A 20,403-nucleotide genomic window follows, 5' to 3' on the forward strand; every position below is an offset into this window, starting at 1 on the left:
AGACTGAGCTCTATGGGTGGGAATGGAGGAATTAGGGATGGGCGAAGTAAGGACACATTAGAAGAAGAATATATAATGTGGGAGGGGTGTCATAGGGCGGAAAAACACAGAAAAGACAAGTAGGGTTTCTACAGAATCTTACTATGCTCATGGACAGTGACTGCAATGGGGTATCTGGGGGCACATGCGTGATGGGGGGAGTCTAGTAAACATAATGGAACTCCTCTAATTGTGCATTAATGACAGAAACATCCATGGATAGATAGGTAGACAGATAGTAAATGAATGAATGAATGAATGAATGGATGCATGGATGGATGAATACATACATACACACATACATACATACAAACATACATACATAAAGAATGCAGCAGCCCAGTTCTAGAAAGACATCTGCACCCCTAAATTTATGGCAGCACTATTCACAATAACCAATGTACAATTACATAAGGAACCTCAAGGTTACTAGACTGCCCAGATCATCAAGTCGCCCCCCAGACCCCATTACACTCACTGTTCACCAGCATAGTAAGATCCTACAGAATCACTGCTTGAATTCTCTGAACTATACTGCCTTCCCTATAGAATTCCCCCCCACATTATGTGAGCTAATCGTAATGCCCCCTTACCAGCCTGCAACCGTCCTTCACAACCAGCCTTCTTAGTCCCTTAACCATTCCTACGTTGGTGATGGGGGGAGTGTAATAAACATGATGTTATCCACATAATTGTAGATTCATGATAAAAAAATAAAAGAATAAACAGATGAATGAATGAATGAGACATGGCCGCCCCCAGTTTAAAAGCGACACGTGCATCCCTATGATTACCACAGCACTATTCTCAATAGCCAAGCTCAGTGTCCATCAGTAGATGAACAATGGAATATTATTCAGTCATAGGAAAACAAATCCCACCATTTGCAGAAACACGGATGGTGTGAGAGGGCATCATACTCAGTGTAATAAGGCAGGCAGGTGGAGAAACACAAGTATCAAATGATATCACTCGCCTGTGCAGGAGGGGAACCAAGAGACATCCGAAGAAGAAAAACGGCACAACAAGAGTGGACTAACAGCTACCAAAGGGAAAGGGATGGAGGTGGACAGGTGGGAACGGAGGAAAATGTCAGGCGGAGCGGGGGCGAATGTGCACATTACCTTTGGCATGCATCAAGCAGAAGGGGGGCAAGGGGAGGGACGTACGACACAGAGAAGACAACAAGGGATTCTACAGCATCTTAATATGCTCATGGACAGTGACTGCAATGAGGTATCTGGGGGCATCTCATTGTGGGGGGCAGTTTACTAAACTACATGAGACTCACGTAGATGAAGACTAATGATAAATAAATAAATAAATAACAGATATGCAAGTGAGTAAGGAACTAACTAAATATATTCATGCATCCGGACATACAGAAATAAACACTAGAATACAGCAGCCCAGTTTAAAAAAGACCTGTGCACCCGTATAATTATCACAGCACTGTCCACAACAACAGACAAGGTAAGTGTCTATCAGAGGATGAAAAGTGGAATACTATTCTGCCATAGGCAGAAACCAATCCTACCATGTGCAACAACATGGAGGGAGGTAGAGGGTATCATGCTCCGCGAAATAAGCCACACAGACAAAGACAAGTGTCAACTGATTTCACTCACCTGTGGAGAACCAGAGAAAAGAAAAGGAGTGATAGAAAAGGACAGTAGCAGGCGCACCGAACCCAGGAATGGACTCACATTTACCAAAGGGAATGGGACTGAGGAGGATGGCTTAGGAGGGAAGGGAGAGAGGGAAAATGGGGCATTATGAGTGGCACACAGGGTGTGGCCCGGCGGCAAGCTTAGGTAGGTCCGTATAACATAGCGATGATCAACAGCACTTGTACAGCATATTCCTGGGCTGTTGGACAGCGACTCTTACGAGCTACGTGGTGGGGACTTGACAGTGGGGGTAGTCTAGGATCCATAATGTTGTTCATGTAACTTTGAAGTAGTGACAACAAAATGAAAAGGAACACACAGTACCTTGGCTCTGGATTCCATTTAGCCTGATGCTGTCAAGTTGGTCAGTGTCCACCTCACCGGAATCACACCTGCTCCTCTCAGCATACACATTATGTCTCTAGGACAGAGGCACCACTGTGACATCGTGGAATCTCCAGGCAACAGTGCTGCGCTTACAAACTCCACCCACGGGGGGGGGGGCAGTGCCCAGCCGTGCGGAGCTGCATCATCTTAGCAAACATTAGAGTTACTTACCTACATACATATATATATATATATATATATATATATATAAATATCTATATATGTATAATAATATCACTCATCATTACAGTATCAAAACAAACAAAAAACTGAAGAAGGAAACAGCAGCAGTCTCAGAAAACCCAAGAATGGACTAAAAGTTAACAGAGGGGAAGAGACTGAGCTGTATGGGTGGGAATGGAGGGATTAGGGAGGGGCGAAGTAAGGACACATTAGAAGAAGAATATATATTGTGGGAGGGGTGTCACAGACAGGGCGGAAAAACACAGAAAAGACAAGTAGGGATTCTACAGTATCTTACTATGCTCATGGACAGTGACTGCAATGGGGTATCTGGGGGCAACTGCGTGATGGGGGGAGTCTAGTAAACATAATGGAACTCATCTAATTGTGCATTAATGACAGAAACATCCATGGATAGATAGGTAGACAGATAATAAATGAATGAATGAATGAATGAATGAATGGATGCATGGATGGATGAATACATACATACACACATACATACAAACATACATACATAAAGAATGCAGCAACCCAGTTCTAGAAAGACATCTGCACCCCTAAATTTATGGCAGCACTATTCACAATAACCAGTCTACAATTACATAAGGAACATTAAGGTTACTAGACTGCCCAGATCATCAAGTCGCCCCCCAGACCCCATTACACTCACTGTTCACCAGCATAGTAAGATCCTACAGAATCACTGCTTGAATTCTCTGAACTATACTGCCTTCCCTATAGAATTCCCCCCCACATTATGTGAGCTAATCGTAATGCCCCCTTACCAGCCTGCAACCGTCCTTCACAACCAGCCTTCTTAGTCCCTTAACCATTCCTACGTTGGTGATGGGGGGAGTGTAATAAACATGATGTTATCCACATAATTGTAGATTCATGATAAAAAAATAAATGAATAAACAGATGAATGAATGAATGAGACATTGCCTCGCCCAGTTTAAAAGCGACACGTGCATCCCTATGATTACCACAGCACTAATCTCAATAGCCAAGCTCAGTGTCCATCAGTAAACGAACATTGGAATATTATTCAGTCATAGGAAAACAAATCCCACCATTTGCAGAAACACGGATGGTGTGAGAGGGCATCATACTCAGTGTAATAAGGAAGGCAGGTGGAGAAACACAAGTATCAAATGATATCACTCGCCTGTGCAGGAGGGGAACCAAGAGACATCCGAAGAAGAAAAACGGCACAACAAGTGTGGACTAACAGCTACCAAAGGGAAAGGGATGGAGGTGGACAGGTGGGAACGGAGGAAAATGTCAGGCGGAGCAGGGGCGAATGTGCACATTACCTTTGGCATGCATCAAGCAGAAGGGGGGCAAGGGGAGGGACGTACGACACAGAGAAGACAACAAGGGATTCTACAGCATCTTAATATGCTCATGGACAGTGACTGCAATGAGGTATCTGGGGGCATCTCATTGTGGGGGGCAGTTTACTAAACTACATGAGACTCACGTAGATGAAGAGTAATGATAAATAAATAAATAAATAAATAAATAACAGATATGCAAGTGAGTAAGGAACTAACTAAATATATTCATACATCCGGACATACAGAAGTAAACACAAGAATACAGCAGCCCAGTTTAAAAAAGACCTGTGCACCCGTATAATTATCACAGCACTGTCCACAACAACAGACAAGGTGTCTATCAGAGGATGAAAAGTGGAATATTATTCTGCCATATGCAGAAACCAATCCTACCATGTGCAACAACATGGAGGGAGGTAGAGGGTATCATGCTCCGCGAAATAAACCACGCAGACAAAGACAAGTGTCAACTGATTTCACTCACCTGTGGAGAACCAGAGAAAAGAAAAGGAGTGATAGAAAAGGACAGTAGCAGGCGCACCGAACCCAAGAATGGACTCACAGTTACCAAAGGGAATGGGACTGAGGAGGATGGCTTAGGAGGGAAGGGAGAGAGGGAAAATGGGGCATTATGAGTGGCACACAGGGTGTGGCCCGGCGGCAAGCTTAGGTAGGTCCGTATAACATAGCGATGATCAGCAGCACTTCTACAGCATATTCCTGGGCTGTTGGACAGCGACTCTTACGGGCTACGTGCTGGGGACTTGACAGTGGGGGTATTCTTAGGAACCATAATGTTGTTCATGTAACTTTGAAGTAGTGACAATAAAATGAAAAGGAACACACAGTACCTTGGCTCTGGATTCCGTTTAGCCTGATGCTGTCAAGTTGGTCAGTGTCCACCTCACCGGAATCACACCTGCTCCTCTCAGCATACACATTATGTCTCTAGGACAGAGGCACCACTGTGACATCGTGGAATCTCCAGGCAACAGTGCTGCGCTTACAAACTCCACCCACGGGGGGGGGCAGTGCCCAGCTGTGCGGAGCTGCATCATCTTAGCAAACATTAGAGTTACGTACCTACATACATATATGTATATGTATATATATATAATTATCTATATATGTATAATAATATCACTCATCATTACAGTATCAAAACAAACAAAAAACTGAAGAAGGAAACAGCAGCAGTCTCAGAAAACCCAAGAATGGACTAAAAGTTAACAGAGGGGAAGAGACTGAGCTGTATGGGTGGGAATGGAGGAATTAGGGAGGGGCGAAGTAAGGACACATTAGAAGAAGAATATATAATGTGGGAGGGGTGTCATAGACAGGGCGGAAAAACACAGAAAAGACAAGTAGGGTTTCTACAGTATCTTACTATGCTCATGGACAGTGACTGCAATGGGGTATCTGGGGGCACATGCGTGATGGGGGGAGTCTAGTAAACATAATGGAACTCCTCTAATTGTGCATTAATGACAGAAACATCCATGGATAGATAGGTAGACAGATAGTAAATGAATGAATGAATGAATGAATGGATGCATGGATGGATGAATACATACATACACACATACATACATACAAACATACATACATAAAGAATGCAGCAGCCCAGTTCTAGAAAGACATCTGCACCCCTAAATTTATGGCAGCACTATTCACAATAACCAATGTACAATTACATAAGGAACCTCAAGGTTACTAGACTGCCCAGATCATCAAGTCGCCCCCCAGACCCCATTACACTCACTGTTCACCAGCATAGTAAGATCCTACAGAATCACTGCTTGAATTCTCTGAACTATACTGCCTTCCCTATAGAATTCCCCCCCACATTATGTGAGCTAATCGTAATGCCCCCTTACCAGCCTGCAACCGTCCTTCACAACCGGCCTTCTTAGTCCCTTAACCATTCCTACGTTGGTGATGGGGGGAGTGTAATAAACATGATGTTATCCACATAATTGTAGATATATGATAAAAAAATAAATGAATAAACAGATGAATGAATGAGACATTGCCGCCCCCAGTTTAAAAGCGACACGTGCATCCCTATGATTACCACAGCACTAATCTCAATAGCCAAGCTCAGTGTCCATCAGTAAACGAACAATGGAATATTATTCAGTCATAGGAAAACAAATCCCAATATTTGAACAAACACGGATGGTGTGAGAGGGCATCATACTCAGTGTAATAAGGCAGGCAGGTGGAGAAACACAAGTGTCAAATGATATCACTCGCCTGTGAAGGAGGGGAACCAAGAGACATCCGAAGAATAAAAACGGCACCACAAGAGTGGACTCACAGTTAACAAAGGGAAAGGAATGGAGGTGGACAGGTGGGAATGGAGGAAAATGTCAGGCGGAGCGGGGGCGAATGTGCACATTACCTTTGGCATGCATAAAGCAGAAGGGGGGCACGGGGAGGGACGTACCACACAGAGAAGACAACAAGGGATTCTACAGCATCTTAAAATGCTCATGGACAGTGACTGCCATGAGGTATCTGGGGGCATCGCATTGTGGGGGGAAGTTTACTAAACTACATGAGACTCACGTAGATGAAGACTAATGATAAATAAATAAATAAATAACAGATATACAAGTGAGTAATGAACTAAATATATTCATACATCCGGACATACAGAAATAAACACTAGAATACAGCAACCCAGTTTAAAAAAGACCTGTGCACCCGTATAATTATCACAGCACTGTCCACAACAACAGACAAGGTAAGTGTCTATCAGAGGATGAAAAGTGGAATATTATTCTGCCATAGGCAGAAACCAATCCTACCATGTGCAACAACATGGAGGGAGGTAGAGGGTATCATGCTCCGCGAAATAAGCCACGCAGAGAAAGACAAGTGTCAACTGATATCACTCACCCGTGGAGTACCAGAAAAAAGAAAAGGAGTGATATAAAAGGAGAGTAGCAGCCGCACCGAACCCAAGAATGGACTCACAGTTACCAAAGGGAATGGGACTGAGGAGGATGGCTTAGGAGGGAAGGGAGAGAGGGAAAATGGGGCATTATGAGTGGCACACAGGGTGTGGCCCGGCGGCAAGCTTAGGTAGGTCCGTATAACATAGCGATGATCAGCAGCACTTCTACAACATATTCCTGGGCTGTTGTGCAGCGACTCTTACGGGCTACGTGGTGGGGACTTGACAGTGGGAGTTGTCTTAGGAACCATAATGTTGTTCATGTAACTTTGAAGTAGTGACAACAAAATGAAAAGGAACACACAGTACCTTGGTTCTGGATTCCATTTAGCCTGATGCTGTCAAGTTGGTCAGTGTCCACATCACCCGAATCACACCTGCTCCTCTCAGCATACACATTATGTCTCTAGGACAGACGCACCACTGTGACATCATGGAATCTCCAGGCAACAGAGCTGCGCTTACAAACTCCACCCACGGGGGGTGGGCAGTTTCCAGCCGTGCCGAGCTGCATCATCTTAGCAAACATTAGAGTTACTTACCTACATACATAGATATATATATATATAAATGTCTGTATATGTATAATGATATCACTCATCATTACTGTATCAGAACAAACAAAAAACTGAAGAAGGAAACAGCAGCAGTCTCAGAAAGCCCAAGAATGGACTAAAAGTTAACAGAGGGAAAGAGACTGAGGTGTATGGTGGGAATGGAGGGATTAGGGAGGGGCGAAGTAAGGGCACATTAGAATAAGAATATATAATGTGGGAGGGGTGTCACAGACAGGGCGGAAAAACACAGAAAAGACAAGTAGGTATTCTACAGTATCTTACTATGCTCATGGACAGTGACTGCAATGGGGTATCTGGGGGCACGTGCGTGATGGGGGGAGTCTAGTAAACATAATGGAACTCATCTAATTGTGCATTAATGACAGAAACATCCATGGATAGATAGGTAGACAGATAATAAATGAATGAATGAATGAATGAATGAATGAATGAATGGATGCATGGATGGATGAATACATACATACACACGTACATACATACAAATATACATAAATAAGGAATGCAGCAACCCAGCTCAAGAAAGACATCTGCACCCCTAAATTTATGGCAGCACTATTCACAATAACCAATCTAAAATTACATAAGGAACATTAAGGTTACTAGACTGCCCAGATCATCAAGTCGCCCCCCAGACCCCATTACACTCACTGTTCACCAGCATAGTAAGATCCTACAGAATCACTGCTTGAATTCTCTGAACTATACTGCCTTCCCTATAGAATTCCCCCCCCACATTATGTGAGCTAATCGTAATGCCCTCTTACCAGCCTGCAACCGTCCTTCACAACCAGCCTTCTTAGTCCCTTAACCATTCCTACGTTGGTGATGGGGGGAGTGTAATAATCATGATGTTATCCACATAATTGAAGATTCATGAAAAAAAAATAAATGAATAAACAGATGAATGAATGAATGAGACATTGCCGCCCCCAGTTTAAAAGCGACACGTGCATCCCTATGATTACCACAGCACTCACAAAAACGGATGGTGTGAGAGGGCATCATACTCAGTGTAATAAAGCAGGCAGGTGGAGAAACACAAGTATCAAATGATATCACTCGCCTGTGCAGGAGGGGAACCAAGAGACATCCGAAGAAGAAAAACGGCACCACAAGAGTGGACTAATATTTACCAAAGGGAAAGGGATGGACGTGGACAGGTGGGAACGGAGGAAAATGTCAGGCGGAGCGGGGGCGAATGTGCACATTAACTTTGGCATACATAAAGCGGAAGGGGGGCACGGGGAATGACGTACGACACAGAGAAGACAACAAGGGATTCTACAGCATCTTAATATGCTCCTGGACAGTGACTGCAATGAGGTATCTCGGGGCATCTCATTGTGGGGGGCAGTTTACTAAACTACATATGACTCACGTAGATGAAGACTAATTATAAATAAATAAATAAATAACAGATATACAAGTGATTAATGAACTAACTAAATATATTCATACATCCGGACATACAGAAATAAACACTAGAATACAGCAGCCCAGTTTGAAAAAGACCTGTGCACCCATGTAATTAACACAGCACTGTCCACAACAGACAAGGTAAGTGTCTATCAGAGGATGAAAAGTGTAATATTATACCGCCATATGCAGAAAGCAATCGTAACATGTGCAACAAAATGGATGGAGGTAGAGGGTATCATGCTCAGCGAAATAAGCCACGCAGAGAAAGACAAGTGTCAACTGATTTCACTCACCTGTGGAGTACCAGATAAAAGAAAAGGAGTGATAGAAAAGGACAGTAGCAGCCGCACTGAACCCAAGAATGGACTCACAGTTACCAAAGGGAATGGGACTGAGGAGGATGGCTTAGGAGGGAAGGGAGAGAGGGAAAATGGGGCATTATGAGTGGCACACAGGGTGTGGACCGATGGCATGCTTAGGTAGGTCCGTATAACATAGCGATGATAAGCTGCACAACTACAGCATATTCTGTGCTGATGGACAGCGACTCTTAAGGGCTACGTCGAGGGGACTTGACAGTGGGGTTAGTCTAGGAACCATAATGTTGTTCATGTAACTGTGAAGTAGTGAGAACAAAATGAAAAGGAACACACTGTACCTTGGCTCTGGATTCCATTTACCCTGATGCTGTCAAGTTGGTCAGTGTCCACCTCACCTTAATCACAACTGCTCCTCTCAGCACACACATTATGTCTCTAGGACTGAGGCACCACTGTGATATCATGGAATCTCCAGGCAACAGTGCTCCGCATACAAACTCCACCCACGGGGGGTGGCGGGGCGGGGCACTGCCCAGCCGTGTGGAGCTGCATCATCTTACCAAACATTAGAGTTACTTACCTTTAGGGAGGGGGGAAGTAAGGACACATTAGAATAAGAATATATAATGTGGGAGGGGTGTCACAGTCAGGGCAATAAAACACAGAAAACACAAGTAGGGATTCTACAGTACCTTACTATGCTCATGGACAGTGACTGCAATGGGGTATTTGGCGGCACGTGCGTGATGGGAGGAGTCTAGTAAACATAATGTTACTCATCTAGTTGTACAGTAATGACAGAAAGATACACAGATAGGTATGTTGACAGATAATAAATGGATGAATGAATGAATGGATGAATGGATGGATAAATACATACATACACACATACATATACACAAACATACATACATAAGGAATGCAGAAGCCCAGTTCAAGAAAGACATCTGCACCCCTAAATTTATGGCAGCACTATTCACAATATCCAATCTACAATTACATAGCAACATTAAGGTTACTAGACTTCCCAGATCAACAAGTCGCCCCCGCAGACCTGCCTTGTATGTAAATTATACCTTGATAAAGATGTTATAAAACTATATGTTTGATGTTCTTCAATGCTTGAAGCTCAGGATCCTTTTCCTTAAAGGATCCTTCACCACTCAATCTAGTGACCACCATTCTTTTATCTCAACTCCTGGTATTATACCTTTTCCTATCACTCACTTAGCAATTAATTGTATCCCCCATATGACAAATCTCTGGTGTTTTTTAATTACCATTACACCTTAATTATTTCATTATGCTTTGTTTACAAAACTAGTTTCGTTGCTCAAATTATCAAATTAAGACCCATATTTAATTTTTGTTTTTACTATTTTTCAAACAAGATTAATAACAGCTCACTCTTAAATCAGGATCCAGAAGCCCTCTGCCTTCTTCAAATCATCAAAAATAATTCAATTTTATACTTGTACAAATACATGAAGTAAAAATTTCAATTATGTTAAGAGAAAGCATTCTGGGAAAAAATAATCAGAATATTCATTACTTGGGCTCTCCAATTAATAAGGGATGTAACAGATTTAGTTCAGTAAAATTATTTTTAAAAATAAGATATTTTCTACAGAAAATTTTCTGATTGACTTGTCATTTTTCTTTTTCCCCAACTGAATTAAAGACAAAACCCTACACATAAAAAATTAAAACAAAATAGTCAAAGAATACACAAACATTCAGCACATGTACTGATATTTTTTATGTATAAGTAGAAATGTTCAGGATATATACTTCTACTCCTGGATGGAATTAACTAAAATATGAAATTACACAGATTATTTAGTTACAATAAAGAAGGGTGTTTTGGGGCCAATGAGTATTTTTGTTTACTTAAAAAGTTCATTTAATGATTACAGTGAACTTAAATTATACTCAAGTATTTGGGGTAAAATAATGAAAGAGTAGACTTTAAAGAAAGGAAAAAGATGGATGAATATGTATTTTTTCTTTCTTTGAAAAACAGCATAAAATGTTTTTAAATGTAAAAACCAGTACACTTGAAATAAAGCCATATACTTACAGAACAGAAACATAAAGGCTAGGTGAATTTCCTACCTATGTCCTAAATTATAGGCTTTGTGAATCCACAGCAGGGCTTTAATATTTCTTGTCTGAAGAATATCTGAAATTACTTGCTCTTAAGTATGTCTTTCAAAACATATAAATACATACAGTATCAAGTTTCATGAAATTTAAGACATAATTTTGATCTAAAGGCAAACGTTTAAGTATTTGAAATATGGCATCATTACCGCAAAAGCAAACGTTTCAATGGACACCAATATACCCATTTCCTACTGAAATAGAAGGACTTATGTTCAATTTCACAGTGAAAATAGCCATTGGCATCTCAGAGAATATTGCTTTTCCAGTCAGAAAAACAGCTCTTTATCAAACTCACCTCCCCAGAAAACAGCCAATAAAGGGAAAGAAACAAAAAATGGCTTCTGTCAGACAAAATACATGCGTTAAAACTAATGGTTCATTAATTAGGAAGTCCTTAATCTCTGAGGTTTTATAATTTACACGATTCCAATAAGCTTGATTTGCTATTGCCCAGGCCACAACATGCTAGAGGGGGAGATAAAGACGACGATGACAGCAGCTGTGGTTTTCTAAGTACGTATTAAGCACTACACGTGGGAATGGAGGCTGGGGGAAGAGGAGCTTCTGTAAGAGCCAACTGTACTGACAGCTGCAGTTCAAAAAATAATAACCAATGATAGGACTCCACTTCCTTGCAACATTAAACAAAAGTTTAAAAATTCACAAAGTTAAAAAATAGACATTTAAAAAATAAGGAACATGGGCAATAGGATCTAAAGACCTACATTTTAATCCACACTGATCGCTTAATATATCACTGACCTCTGGCAATGTTAATCTCTCTCAGACCCAGTTTCTCCAAATGTAAAATAGGAGTAATGTTTTGTTAAGGAACTATGGTAAAAATCAATATATGTAAAAGCACCCAGTACAACTTATGGATACAGCAGCCGCTGAAATACTCTGAAAACTTGACCCAGAATAATTTGTTGAGATAAAAAATCTTATTGCTTTTTAAATAATACTCTTTAGATGTTTAGATATTACCATGTAGTAGTAAAATAGAGAATGCGTAAAGTAGATAATGCCAAGATTCATTTAAGTGTATAAAGAATGCTTTCAAATCTCATCATAAATCACCTCTTTGGTATGTCCAATTTATTCTTCAACCTCGATTTAGATGGTATTCCTCTGGAAAGTTTTCAACAATCTCCACTTGTGTATCTACTAGACACTTAAACACCTACTATATCCAAAACCAAACTCCTGAATTCCCCATTCCTATCCCAAACCTGCTCCATCTGACAAACTTCAACATCTCACAGTTGATGACAACACCATCTTGCCAGTTGCTCAGCCAGAAAGTCAAATTGGGATTCATCTTGTCTTCTCGTTTTCTCATATCACATATCCACCCAATCAAAGAAACTTTTTTGTACCTTATAAACATTCAGAATTTGACTGCTACCACTATTATACAAGCCACTATCTTCAAATACTGACTCTTCGTTCCTTACGCAGACGTCCATGTCACACAAAACTTGTACCACATAAATTTGTATGCTTTCCTCCTGTTGAGCTCTTATGTCAGTTTAACCCCCAGGCCCAGGCAAAAGAACTCTAAAAAGGTGAAAGTTTACCTCTCTTACAACAGAATTAGCCCAGTTATTTGCACATACTAGCTATCCAATATATGACATTGTTATAAATTAAATAGAGGCACTACATAGGCACTACTGTTAAGTCTCACTTCATTAATCTCACTAAGCTAGAATATTTGCTAAACATCTTAGAATCTCCTTAGGAAGCACCAATAATTTATATTAAAAAATCCTGAGTTACTAAATAACTCTGATAAGCATTTTGTAAAATAAGGTACCTTTAACTCTCTCAATAAAAGTAGGATTCTATTTACATCATCAGAGACTATACCTGTATAATATAGTAAGAGCATTAAATGTCAGCTATTTGAATGAATTAATAAATGCAGGTAATCTAGTCTGGCTGTGTATAGACCATATGCAGAAAATAGTGGTTGAAAAGGTAGTTTAGGACCTTATAATAGATAACCCTGAATACCACATTAAGTGTTTAAATTTAACACTGCAAACAATGGTAAACTACTTACATGAGAAATACTGATCTAGCACTTTTAAGCAGGATGGATTGGAGCAGGAAGAGATTTCCAATAGAGAGACTACAATATTCACTCTGGTGCAATAGTTTAGGAAACAAGTAAGGGTCTCATCTAAGGTTGTAGCAGTAGAGTCAAAAATACAGAGATGATTAGGAATACGAGATAAAATGAATCAAAAATTTTTCTTACTTCGTGGCTGGGCAAAGAAGAGCTAGAAATAAAAAATTGTTGAAGTAAAATCTACTGGACTTCATAGCAAGTTCTATATAGACAAAGTGGGAAGGCAAAAACAAGGAACTCCCAAAGATTGGCAAAAATGTAGAGCAGGAAATCTCTTACGCACTGGTGGTGCCAACGGGTATAAACACTGTCTAAAAATATTAAGCAGTACATAGTAAAATCAAAGCTGAATGCCATTTCCATCACAGCAATTCCACTTCCAGATATAGAATCCAGAAAAGTTCTCATCCATGTGCACAAGAGGTCATTTACAAAAAATGTAAATTTCAGCACTATTTGTATACTGAAATACTGGAAAAATAAATTAAGAGGCTGTGGTATGTTTATAAAACAAATTAGTATATACCAGTTAAAATGAATGAACTAGAGCTACACATATTAACATGGACATGTATCTTTAGTATATAAACACAACCACCTGAGGAAAGAAAAAGTTATGTTTATTTACTTCTATTCATCATTTTTAAGACAGAGCAATCCTAATAAACCAGTGAAAAAAGGAAATGGGTATGTCTTATGAATGATCAATGAAACAAGTCTCTGGAGAACATAGAAGAGGATGAAAATCAAAAAGTACGAATAGTCTCAGGTTTAGTGGGGGGATGAAACAGTTTTTTGTTTGTTTTGACAAATATAACACTTGAAACCATAGAACTCTGGAGAGAAAGAATAGGTAGTAAGCGCTTGGATGTCGGTTTCAGCAAACTTTTTCTGCGTATGTCTCCCCAGGCAGGGGAAACAAAAGCAAAAGTAAACAAGTGTGGCTACATCAAACTAAATGGCTTCTGGGCAGGAAATGAAACCCTCTAAAAGACAAAAAGGAAACCTACTTGTTAGGCAGGAAAATAGCTGTAGCGAGGTGGAAAGAGAAAAAGGCCAGAAAGTCCACTAAAAAGACCCAAAATTAATCAATCAAAGCTCAAAACGCCAAGAGCAACTTAGTTACTTCTGGGCAAATAGTGAATCTGTGGCATCTTACTACACTGATGGACAGTGACTGCACTGGGGTAATGGGGGTGGCGTCTAGATAATATGGGTGAATGTAGTAACCACATTGTTTTTTCATGTGAAACTCTCATAGGGGTGTATATCACAATACTTTAATAATAATAATAAAAAGAATCTTACTTCTCAACTGCCTGGGTGTTAAAATGCAATCTCATCTTTAAGATGGGATGCTTCCTGCCTTTTACTATGTTGTCTGTGGCTGGGCTTACTTGCCATATTAATTGCCCAGGTTATACATTACTTGATTAGGGGCTGGAGGAGGAAAAGCAGCATCTGGGCAAAGTTAAAGGTAAACTGGGCCTTTTACTGGGCTTAAGTAAATTTCACAACAGCCTCATTTAATTGACACAATGAAGACATGATCTATTGAACTTGCTGGGTGTAAAAATGCAATCTTATCCTTAGGATGGGGTGCTTCCTGCCTTTTAGTATGTTGTCTGTGGCTGAGCTTACTTGCCATATTAATTGCCCAGGTTATATAGTACGTGATTGGGGCTAGAGGAGGAAAAGCAGCATCTGGGCAATGTTAAAGATAAGCTGGACCTTTTAGCGGCTAAAGTAAATGTCTCAACAGCCTCATTAAATTGACACAATGAAGTCATGGGCTATGTGGAGGTATTTTCTTATCTGGGGGATGTTTAATCAAACATTCCAGGACAGGTTACTCCTGGCTTTTTAGTTTTAAATAATCTTCACTGAAGAATGCTTATACTCGTAATTTGGTATTTTACTTTAGAGAATTAATGTGATCCTGACTTTGCTGAATTGTTTAACATGGAATTTTGGTAGGGGTATTTTTCCAGAGGCCCCCACTCTACTGTGACTACACCCACGGTCCCTGTCTCAGAATCTCTGTGGCTAGTTATAAATTACCCAACTGAAGATTACAAACAGAAAAGATAGAAAGATAGGAGTTTCTAAATACAAGAGAATGCACTGTCAGTTCCCAGACCAAAGTAAAGAAACTTGATTCAAAAAAAAATACAGGAGGTGCCTCATGAAAAACTTCTAATTCTAAAGCTGCCCCACCGCGGGTCACACTTGAACCTCAGCCCACCCGGCCCGCGCCCTCGAGGCCCCCGCCGAGAAAAGCCACACACGTCAGGGCGTCCGCCAGCCTCCCCATCTGCCCGGCCCAGCCCGGCCCCTCTGCCTGGAGCCCCGGCCCGGGCGGCAGCGCGACACCGGGCCAGGCAGACGCGCGCCGCGGGGCAGAGAGCAGCCGCTCTCATCATCCGGGCCGGACGGAGGAGCAGCGGCTCCAGCGGGCCCCTTTATCCCCACCCTGGCAAACTTCGCAGGCCGGTGGGGCGTCCGCCCCGGGCCCTCCTACACCGCTCCCTCCCTTCCCTGGCGGCCCCTTTGGCGGAGTGCGCCAACTCCTGACCCCAGGCCGGGCCCCGCGAGCCCCCACCCGTGCTGGCCGCCCGCACGACCCCGCGGGCCACGCGCCGCCCGCCGACCTCGCACGGCCTTCCCACTCCGGGCCCCGCGGCCACGTACCTTAAGGCCCGCAGAGCCGTCGCTGTCGCCTTCACCCCTGAAGAGGGGCCCTATCTAGACGCTCCGCCGCAGGTCTGACGGCGACAGGCTGGAGGCGGCAGAGCTGGACGAGCGCAGGTCAGCCCGGGGCGGCGGCTCCAAGTCCGAGCCGGTCGCCGCCCTCCGTCCGCCGCGGGAGAGCCGCGAAGGGGCGAGTGCGGCGCTGGGAGCCCAGCCGGCCCAAGGAGGAGATCCGAGGCCGAGGGCGAGGTCGGTGCGGCCTGGCGCCTGCGCGCCGGTAGGACGGCGCGAGTCCGCCATCTAGGCTCCGCCGGTCTCGCTGCGCGGACGGGACGGCGGGCCAGAGGCGCCCGGACAGGGATCGCTGGCCGGAGGATGGACTGAGCAATGGGAGCAGCCCCTCCCAACGGCGCTCGCAACGCTTCTGACTCTTCAACATGGCGGCGGCGGCGCCGGCGGGTACAACGCAGCCGCTGGAGTTACGTGTTTGGCGCACGCGCCCAATGGCGGCCTGCTCCACGGAGCCGCTCCCTCATTGGTCGCGAGTGCCGCCAGTCGGGGGCGGGCCCGAGCGCGGCGCCCCAAGCTCATTGGCCGCGAGGGCTGTCAGGCAGGTGCTTTCATTTTGTTCAAAGTAGTTCCCAATTTTTCATGAGATGACCCACTGGTTGTTTTTTACTTATTTATTTTAATTAATTTTGCTGTCGTTAATCCACGATCACATGAGCAACAATGTGGTTACTAGAGTACCCCCGTTTTCAAGTCCCCGCAACACACCCCATTACAGTCACTGTCCTTCTGCGTAGTGAGATGCTGTAGAGTCACTACTTGTCATCTCCGTGTTGTACCGCCCTCCCCGCGCACCCCCTGCATTATGTGTGCTGATCTCAATGCCCTCATTTCCCTTCTCCCTCCCTTCCCACCCGCCTCCCCAGTCCCTTTCCGTTTGGTAACTGTCAGTCCATTCTTGGGTTCTGCGAGTCTGGGGCTCTTTTGTTCCTTTAGGTTTTTCTTTGTTCTTATACTCCACAGATGAGTGAAATCATTTGGTGCCTGTCTTTCTCCACCTGGCTTATTTCACTGAGCATAATACCCTCTAACTCCATCCATGTTGTTGCAAATGGTTGGATTAGTTTTCTTCCTATGGTTGAATAATATTCTACTGTGTATATGCACCACCTCTTCTTTATCCATTCATCTACTGATGGACACTTAGGTTGCTTCCATTTCTTGGCTATTGTAAGTAACTCACGTGTTATTAAGTTACTTAATTTTCAAGTGACTGGGATTTTCTAGATATCTTTCTGAAGGAACAAAACAGCAGCAGACTCACAGAACCCAAGAATGGACTGACAGTTACCAAATGGAAAAGGACTGCGGAGGATGGGTGGGAAGGGAGGGATAAGGTGGAAAAGGGGCATAAAGATTAGCACACATAATGTAGCGGGGGGACACGAGAAAGGCAGGAAATACAGAGAAGACAAGTAATGACTCTAGCATCTTACTACGTTGATGGACAGTGACTGTAATGGGGTATGTGGGAGGGGACTTGATAATAGGGGGAGTCTAGTAACCATAATGTTATTTAGGTAATTGTACATTAACGATACCAAAATAATAATAATAATAAAAATAAGCAAATCCATTTAAGCACTACTGTTGTTTCTGTGTCTGTTCTTTGGATCCTCCCTTAAAGTACTAGTGACATCTACTGGTTCCCTTGTTAACTAATGAATTTAATAGAATCTTTACAAATGTTCGTTTTATGTTTGTATGAAAGTCATGATCGTACCTTTTTAAAATGATTATCCCCTACCAGCATTTCAAATACTAAACTATGATAGGATTATAGTAAATGAAACTGCAGAGAAATCAGAGTGAATTTTAGAATTACTTTCTGCATGGCCAGCGCTATGCCAGAGGCTGGAATAAATGAAGCTCAAGACCTGGCATCTGGCCCTGGGAACTTAGATGCTGTCATGCACAGCCAACGTATGTGGCTCTTATCCCATCAGTGTTCCTCAGGGACTGGTTAGTTTTTCTCATCCATGCTCCCCTCTCCTGTGCTCTCAGCTATGCCTTAGTTGTCGCTCCCATCTTCACAAGATCCCCTCTTCCATTGCTTCTCCACCATCCACTTCTTGCCCCCCCACCAGAGCCCTGTAAACAACCACCTGCTTGTACTATTTCACTTTGATGCCCCACCAGTGCCTCAAGCTCAGCATGTTCAAAGCATTTGCAAGGTCCATCCAGGAGTACAAGCCTCCTCCAACCTGCTGTACTTTCAGTATGGCTGAGACCATGCCTGGAACTGCTGGGACTATGGGCAGTACCCACTTTAGCTAAGCCTGAATAGTCTCTATGTGCCATCCACCTTTGCACAGGCCAGACAGGACCTACTGTACAGCAAATCTGTGGACACCAGCGCTCCAGCTTCCAGCATGTCACTCCTAAGAATGGTGATATGTTTGTCACCTTCCAGCCATTCCCAATTTAGCATGTCCGACTAAACAGGCCTGAGGGCAGGCTTACATGCCTTCTGTTCTACTGTATTAGGCAGGGGAAGCCAACCCCAGTCAGACATAGTATCCATCCCAATAATACTTTCAGGTAAAGGGGATGCAACCACCTCAAGAAAAACCTGATCAAACACCCAATTTTCACCCAAACTTCCACCTCAATACCATCAGCCACTGTATCTCCATACCTTCTCAATCTAACCTTAGCCCCTGCTAGGACTTCACCAACAGGTTTTGGTATCACAGAGCATTGGGCTCCTGTACCAAGGAGTCCCAGGGCCATTTTCCTCCTCTCCTGGCCATTTTTCTCACACATCCAACTAAAATGCTCTGTACTGCGAAGGACACCATCAACCATACAGAAGAATAATGTACTGAATGGTAGAAGATGTTCGCACAGGATATGTTCAATTTGGGGTTAACATACAAAACATACAAACTACTCCTACAAATACTATTGAAAAGACAATCCAATTAAAGAAATGGTCAGAGGACCTAGACAGGCACTTTTCCAAGGAAGACATGTAGATGGACAACTGACAGGAAACAAGTCTCAGTATCACTAAACGTCAGGGATATAAAAATCAAAACCACAATGAGATCTCAATTCAAACCTGTTAGAATGGAAGTTAGAACTGAAGACAAAAGGTAAGTAGACAAGGATGTGGAGAAAATGCAACCCTTGATTATTGGGAATGGGAATTGGCATATCCAATGCGAAGAACAGTATGGAGGCTCCTCAAACAATTCAAAATAAAACTCTCATATATCCCATCAATTTTGCTGTAGTATTTACCCCAAGACAGTGAAAATATTAATTTGAAAAGATATATGCACTTCTATGTTCACTACAGCATTATTTACAATAGACAAGATAAAGAAGCAGCCTAAATTTCTGTAGATACATAAATGGATAAACATATCACACACACACATACACACACACATACACAGTGGCATATTACTCAGCTTTAAGAAAGAAAAAAATCCCTGCCATTTGGGACAACATCAACAATATCAGTCTCTTTCAGAGCACTTGCCCTTGACATGAAGTGCTGTGAACTGGACTTGCCCTCTGTGACCTTCTTCCCCATAAAACACAACTCCAAGTAATCACAAGAGAAATGTCACAGTAAGTGTCATTGGGGAAAAATTCTACAATATTAATAGCAAAGAATCTTGAAATGGAAAACATCATCCAAAACAAAGAATGTCTCAGAAATGCCAACAACAAAGAGTGTCCTAAGAAGAAGAGGTCACTGGATGTACTGAGGTGTCATGAACTGGATCTTCGAGAAAGGGTCCAACTATGGAAATCTGAGGGAAAGAATGGATGGTGGATGGTGACAGTGCAGCATCACTGTTTGTAACTGTAACAAAGAACTGTAATGATGGTAGGAAGAGGCAAGGTGATCTGAGCAAACTGCGAAACCCTGCCCCGTCTTTGCAAATTTTCTGTAAATCTGAAACCATCTTAAAATAAAAATGTACTAAAACACTTTTCATAGTTCAACACTTATTACCTTTCAACTATCTGCTAGAAATTACTATTATTTTTGATTGTCAACTAGTTCTGTTTTGTTTTTTAAAGATACCATTTACGTCACAGAGAAATAATTAACCCAGGAAGATAATTTCCAAACTATGTTGCAGTTTTCACATTTAATGGAGAATGCATGTGCGTATTTACTTATTACACATAACATTTGCAGGGTCTTTTTTAAGTCACTGTTTCACTGGTATGGCTGTGTCCTGGGGTCCCACTGAAAAAGTGTCATCATAAATATATGTAGAGATTCAGATACTATGGGTGTGTATTTCACTTCATGGCTGAACATATTCAAAAGACTGCTTAAAAGAACACAAAATAAAGTGGTCCAGTGTGACTGGCTCACAAACTCCAAGAATATCTCTATATTTCAGTAGTAATGAAACAAAATCAACTGTCTGTGACTCAAATACTCAGATTACAATAACGAGAACAGACAT

The sequence above is a fragment of the Manis pentadactyla genome, chromosome 6 (genome assembly GCF_030020395.1).
Source record: "Manis pentadactyla isolate mManPen7 chromosome 6, mManPen7.hap1, whole genome shotgun sequence".
NCBI lineage: Eukaryota > Metazoa > Chordata > Mammalia > Pholidota > Manidae > Manis > Manis pentadactyla.